At 32.5% G+C, this 7,934-nt stretch overlaps 1 long non-coding RNA gene across 1 annotated transcript; it reads right to left on the minus strand.

Moving 5' to 3' along the window:
* Positions 1–2,959: 2,959 nt before the first annotated feature.
* LOC107884444 lies at positions 2,960–6,042 on the minus strand. Its single transcript, XR_001679913.2, has 3 exons — positions 4,928–6,042; positions 4,100–4,282; positions 2,960–3,335 (listed from the first exon to the last, which is right to left on the minus strand). It is a non-coding gene; the product is annotated as an uncharacterized LOC107884444 (long non-coding RNA).
* Between the last annotated feature and the right edge of the window lie 1,892 nt (positions 6,043–7,934).

Raw genomic sequence — 7,934 nt, forward strand, 5'->3', positions numbered from 1 at the left:
TTTTATATTATTATTATTGTTGTATTATGCAAACATATGTACTACGACAGTGAATAGTGTAAGTCGCTGTACTCGCAATACATGGCATCGGTATGAGGGAAAAGTATTTAATTTTTTTTTTACGAAACACAAATATTATCGTAAGCAAATAATCGGATTGACGGCAAGTTATAGACGCGTTACACAGCGCATACTCTGTGATATATAATTAATTTATCTTGATTGTTCAAATGACAAAAAAAAAAACCCACAACACCTACGATAATAATAGTTACACTATAACGTACGCGCTGATATTAATATATCAACTTTAGACAAATAAATTCTCTGCTCAGGCAGAATAATTGAAACGGATTTGTAATTAATTATATGGTATAAATTATAATATTTTATAATACTATGTATATTATAGGTAGGTATGTTGTTCTATGATTATCATTCTCTGTCTGGCTAATCTCCGTATACAATTTTACATTGTATCTAACAGTTATTATTTATAATATGAAATAATATTATATTAAATTAAATAACTATACATACGCTCCGCCGACGTTAGTATAAGAAATTTATCATTATCTTTTTTCTTTTTTTTTGCGGTCTCGCTACCAATTATTTGCAACTTGGTCAGTATATATATATAGCGTATTAAAAAAGAGCGATGAAAATAAAAATACACACTGTCTACATATGTGTATTATAATAGCACCTAATCATTATTTATTGCGTATTTTGATTTAGTTATAAATTATAATCGACTTTCTTTATTAATTAAATACCAAGCCTCGGGGACTATAGAATATAATATACTCTATCATGACTTATACATGCGTTTATCACTTTTTAATAGTTTTTATAGTATAAACTAGGTAAATTTTTAATAAACTATATATACCTATGTTATTGCCACCAACGAGTTATCTATAGTCATCGCAGCATTAAGTCAACGTAAATTAGTTTTTTTTTCAATTCAGCTGCTATATTGTGTGTCTGTCTAATGCCTATGTATTAACATATTTTATTTTTGTCTATAAGACTACGTCTTATGTGTCTTTTAAAATCATCGTATTTCATGAGTATAATATTCGTCGTTTATAAATTCCTTAATGCAATGTTGTCACATCATTTTATTTATTTACATAAATAAATGACATTTGCGGTACACAAAGACTGCACAGTGTCACTGTGCATATTATACGATATACATATAAGTATAGGTACATAGGTATAGTCTAAAAACACGCGAGTGCTTCATGAGAGTTAGTTATACTATCATGTAAGTTTAATATATTTTTGTAATACGAGTAGATCAAATGATCAATATAGGTACGCATTATATATGTGACGCACGTGCACACAGTGGAAATAATAATTATTATATATTGTTTATGTGTTAATAAGCAAAAATGTAATATAGGTACTTCCTATATTATGATTCGGCTATATAACTACCTTATATACCGGGCAATTCACCGTATTTTTACTAATAACTTGTTTCGCCAATTGATATAAACTTTTGAATTGAGATTTTGAAAAACTATTAGTATACTTATAATTATTATTTTAATTTATTACATATTTTGGGTAACCCCCCTTCCCCCTAAATAAATCCATTACTTATATAATATGTTATAGGTACCTACACTAATGCACACAACAATTCGAGATTGCTACTGCCAATTTATGCAATCAATTTTGTCTATCAATTATAAGGAATTCATTAGTTTCAGTTTAGAAAATACGTAGTTTGTAGGTGGATTTGAATAAGATGTAGGTTGGCAGGTACGTAGGAGGAATCACCCTGTATATTATACGTACTAATAATAGTCTGATGAAAAATTAAAATGTTTACTATCAGCCACAAGCAAATTGCCTATAAAACACAATTTTTTTTAATATCGTTTTTTTAACGTATAGTCACATAAATTATTATATTCACACCACGACGATAAACTAATGTGTGTAAATTATACGTGCGATAATGATATTATAATTAATATTATATGAATATTGTCTGTGTATAACATAGGTATAATAACCATTAAGATTTTTTTATTATCGGAAGACTGTGTAATATTTCATCGCGAAAACGCGGTATAGGAACCCAGCTGGTATATAATATTGTAGTGGGATGATCTATAGATATTACAATATGAAAGGCAAAATATGCTTCGGGCTGTACGACATATAATAAATACATATAATATATAACATATTATTTAGGTCTCGTTTGCTTATTGTGTTTGCTTACGACATCGACTGTACTCGTCGCCGACGTGCCGGGAACGGGATTGTTGACTTAGGTGGAGTTTTTGATTTTGAATTCAACTTTATACCGTGCCCGCACTTATAATAATATACGATGCAAGTGCGGGGACGGCTTATCAAAGTTTTACTTTATTTCGATGGTCTTTCAATATTGTTCCTATTATATCATTAAATAAGGCCCTTGTAACGCGTTCAAGAGTGTGCGTTCAATTTTTCGAGTACGGTACACTATGGTGGGATCCGTACAAGGCAGAAAATTACACTTACTTGTCAAATCTCTGCACACTTGCAGCATCGGATGTTTTTCATGATTCTCCGCCCTCAAAATTAATCCCCAAGACTATAATATTTTCACCGTTGTCCACCGTTCTCCCTCAGACTATCCGCGGCAGCTTTGCTGCAGGCAGACCGCATATGAGGCAAATTAAAGCCGGCGCGTGACTTTCCATCGAAATTGATCGCAAAACGATTTAATATGCACTTTATTATCTCCTATTATTGTTACCTATATAGGTACACGAGGACTTGTAAGACTTTTAAATTGTTTATCCATCTCGTACAGTGCGGACTGCGGACATTCTGAAACTACCTATATAGGAATTAACAATCCAATGTGTATTGACAATGACGTGCAGGTATGTTTTTATTTTCTGTTAAATATATAATTATAGGTTTAAATAATAATTATAGCGTATACCTGTAAAACTACATCAGTATTCTTTGTGTATTTAAAAGTTTGTAATATAACTGTGTGTTTATCGTATAATGTATATTATATCTAATGCTATTATATTGCTCGTAGGTACTTTTAACAAATTCATAAATAAAAATGTTTCATGATAATATTATATTAAGTTCAAGCCGTGGCACATATTACAGAACTGAGCGCGTCACGATTTCTGCGTTATAGTCGGAAATAATAATAATATATATCGATGCATTTTATAAAGGACTTAAATTATTGCTACACTTTTTTGCACTTTGACTATACGGACCCCGCACATGAAGTCATTCCCACGACTGCGAAACAAAGAACTGCGAACTGCTTTTTTGTCTTCGACACGTCTTATCTGAATAAAAAAAAAACTATATTAGTAAAGACTAAAGAAGAATCTCTAAAACGTTTGCAAACTCTCAACTGTTTTATTAAAAGTGGCCACTTTTTGTTTACAGCTATTAATTGGAAGATTCGATTTCTATTTTTGATCTATATAATATCAATATTGCTACAAACGCTATCATAATGATTTTAATCGGATAATAATTAGTAATTAGCCCCTTATATATAGGCACCATGTGAGTATAATATACTGTACAGTAGGTACCTATATAATATAATATATTGTAAATTCTGTACCTATTACCTTCTATCTAGTATATATATTTATGCATATATCGTGGACAAGACAAAATGGTCACTGTTATTTTGTCAGTTCGATTTTTTTTTTTACCAAAATTCCAATCTGGCGGGACTTCGTCTTTTACCATCCAAAACGTGTGCTAATATTTCGCTGCAGTTTATTCGTTAGTATTAGAAACTCAGCTATGCTCAAATCATATCCTTCAACGGTTTTGTAACGGAAAAGCCGACTTCCAGAGTGCGATTTATTCATTTATTGTCGAATATAACGTGTTGTCTCCCAAACAAATTATATTATTATTTACTTAGCTTACACAGCTTACTCGGTTTAAACAACAATATCGTGAGTAATGATTTGTGTCGATCACAATAATAATTATCATTATAGATGTATCGACATTGTTTGGTGTCGACATCATGTAGCAAGTCGACTATATAGTCTAAGATAATATAAGTATATAATATTATAAGTACCATTGTCTATGTATAGCTCGTAAAGTGGTAGCTTTTTAAGCAGTTTGTTTTCGAGTCTGTACATTGTTGCACAATGCACGAGGCGAGTGGGATTTGGCGTGTTTGTGTTTACCGCGATAGCTTTGAACAATTGAACGTGATAGCAACCTTCCGGTCTCTCGGTGGGTTCGTGAGAGCGTGGTTCTGCAAATAAAAATATTATAATAACAAAATCGGAAAATAAAGAATTTGTCGAGTAATATATTATATTTTACAGAACAGCAGCGACATCTAGTGTATAACGTTCTAACGATTAAAACGCTAAAACAACGACATAACATAATATGTACCTATTATTAATATTATTTTCGAGCGGACGTATAAGCAGCGATTTGGCGGAATTGATTTACGCACGTCTATACGCTTATTTGGTAGGCGTAAAACCATCGGAAGTTTTCGAAACGGGAAAAGGAGTTATCGGGAAAAAAATTAAAACGACGACGTAAAGGTACGTCGTGTACACATTAATATCATAATATTCGCATTTCGCATGACGTTATAATAATAATATGATATTTTAATATATTATTATAATTTATTAAATTTTTTTACTATCGCGCGGGACCGGATTCGTGTTGCCAAGGTCTTTCCGACGTCGCGAGTGTGTGTACGCGTGCGTGAGCGTGAGCATTTCGCGGATGTTTTTTTAACCGTCTGCATGTATTCCGCCTTCCGCTATTTACGATATTTATAATATATTTCATATTATTATTATAAATTATACCATAATAGGGCTTCCTATTATTATTATAATAATACGAAATATAATATTAATATTATTATTATTACTATCATATCAACACGGCGCGATGTGTAAAATCTGAGCGATAAAGTGTATGACACAGATAACAATATCGTTTGCCTTATATTATTCCCATCTGGACGACGTGCTGTGCGACCTGTCGCGGTTGGCGTTGCGACTACGACTACCTATGATCGTGCGCGATGTGACATAATATTATTTTGTCGTCGTCGTCGTCGTCGTGGTCGCCGAACGCCGGAAACGGGCGCCGAAGGAGGAACTACGGCCAATTGTTGAGTTAAAGAGAGACGGATGACGGAGACGGCCAATTGCTTCCTGCCCGCACCGAAGATATTGCCACATCACAGCCGGTTGGTTGCCCAAAGGATGTCCTGTTTGATATTATTATTATTATTATATACGAAGTGCGCGTATTATATAGTCGTCCGTCCGCTGCCTTGTGCGTCCGTTACAACAATAATATTACTTATTATTGTTTTTTTATTTTCCTCGTTTCCAACATTACTGCTCCTCGTGCGTAGGTATCTACAACTGTGTACGAATTTATAATATTCGTAGGTATTATTACCTACCTACCTACACGTCTTTTCGTATTTTCTGGCGATACGGTTCGCCGACAGCTTCGCCGCGCTGCACTCCTCTTCCGCGAGTATTAACAAAATATTATATTATATTATATTGTGTTGTCGTGATATTGCCATATTGCAGCTTTTGCTGTCCTCGCGCACATTGTACAATAATAATAATAATACTTATAATGATATGCCATTATTATAATGTACCTACGAAGGTATAATATTCATGTCCGTAATTTTAATTGCCTATTTATAAAACTGTAATTGTATTATTAATATTACATATATTAGCATTACACGGATATTATGTGGTTTGTGCAAATCGCAATATTACATAGGTCATGATGTGTACAAATATGTACCTACACACATCGAGTGCCTGTATGCAGTGTTATTCGATGTTTCGACGAGTCGTGTTAAAAAGAAAGACTTTTTTAACATGTTATCAGCGGTGTGAACTGTGCGAAAAAAAACAGGGAAAACGTCGTCGTCGACACTTAGTTGATCTTTAATAATTTTGACCTATGATTGCACACACACACACATACAGATACATAACATTATATATATCTATATCAATACAGATCTTGACTTAATGACTTATTACTCAATTAGGTACCTATATATTTCCCCTGCAATGTTGTCTAATTATCTAAAGGCCTGCATTTTTAAGAGTTCGTCAAATATGAATAAAAAAAATGCATAACATATTTCGCATCAGAAACGTTTATAACATGTAATTAAAATATTATATACGAGCAGCGATATCTGTTTGTTTAAATTTGTTTTTCATACGTTTAAATTACCGCACAATCATTAGATTAATTTATATATATTATGTTATATGCGCATGCACATGATAGTTAAATTATAATTATTAATTTACGGCCGAGTGATTCTTTAAACGAGCATCTATACAGTCAATAGATGTACACATGAACTAAATGGGTACTAAATACATACATGAAAACTGTATTTTCAGTACCATAGACGATAGACCGTATAAATAATTTTATAATTTTCTTCAAATTTTGGATGTAAAGTTAATATAATAAAATATAATATGTAATACAGCGCTAAATAGTTGTGTATACCTATAATCCATGTTTTAGTGGACGTATATATTGTATTTGGTATATTTTTTAACTAATTTTTAAACTTTCTTGATAGGTAGGTACCTCTATAAAAACAAACTTTGAAATTTAAAATCAGTCAAGTAGTTTTTGTTTCTATAAGCTACAAACATAATATTTACATTTTTGACCAAATTTTGTTTAAATTGTATTTGCAATTACAGTTTATTGCATTGAATATTATTATGTTTGGAAACCGGGAGTTCAGCATGCTCTCAGAGTGAGCTTTCCTAATTTATTTATATATATTAAGAGGACGCTACACAGACATTGGTGTATCCGTCTTATACAATTACAGCGTGACATGTACGCTCAGCAGATCACGTTTAGCTCTGTTGGTTTAAAAATTAGACATATGACATATTATGAAACTTGATGGTCAGAACGTCGTATGTAGGATTTTAATTATAATTCAATTTTTAATTGAGTTATGAGCATTTTTAATTAATGCTTTATTATATGCACAACTCGCTACAGCATTGAACTATCGTAAAAGTCTCACATACAAACATGGAACAATTTTCTTATCATCAATCAAGTTTCATAATAGGTCGATACACTTCAATTTTTAAACTAACGGAGCTAAATGCGATCTGCTAAGCGTAAATTTGCTACGTTACCCACTAATTGTAAGACGGAGTCACAGAGACCACACATGTCCGTGCTGTAATATCGTACAGCTATCAATTCATATCACAGATTTGTGTTTTGCATTTTCGACTATAATATTGTTTTTTTACAACTCTACAAGTCGCGCACTCCATACGGACGATAACAACTGCTGTTATGAAACGTGAGGATTTGACACAGCGTAAGAACGTCCGCTGTCGCCTATGAAGTGTTCACTTCAATAATTGTATATTTCCACATAACTATGTTATCTTATATAGGTATGGATACTGCGGGTAAAATGAAGTATTTTCACGGCGCTAAACAACGTAAACAATGATCACAAGACACAAATATTGACATACGCAATAATAGTGTGATCGCGAATGTCAATACATAACACCGAGCACGTGATGGATTCGGATGTGAAAATAAATATGTACACTCGAAATATCACCTATGTCCAATAATTCTAGTATTCTACAATATCAATTTTAAGTAGTCACAGGTATTGTAACGGTCGTCATGTATAGGTATCTATATTAGAATATTTTAGTCTGCGTGTTTCAGTCAATACTATAGTGTATCGAAATAATATAGACGCACCGCAGCTCCTATAGTACTATTAATGGTCGAGACACTGACGACAACGACAATATTAGCCGCGGAGAAACTCAACACTTTAAAAAGTAGTAGTTGTCGAGTACATTGATTTA

This window comes from Acyrthosiphon pisum, chromosome A1 (genome assembly GCF_005508785.2).
Source record: "Acyrthosiphon pisum isolate AL4f chromosome A1, pea_aphid_22Mar2018_4r6ur, whole genome shotgun sequence".
In the NCBI taxonomy this organism is placed as follows: Eukaryota; Metazoa; Arthropoda; class Insecta; order Hemiptera; family Aphididae; genus Acyrthosiphon; species Acyrthosiphon pisum.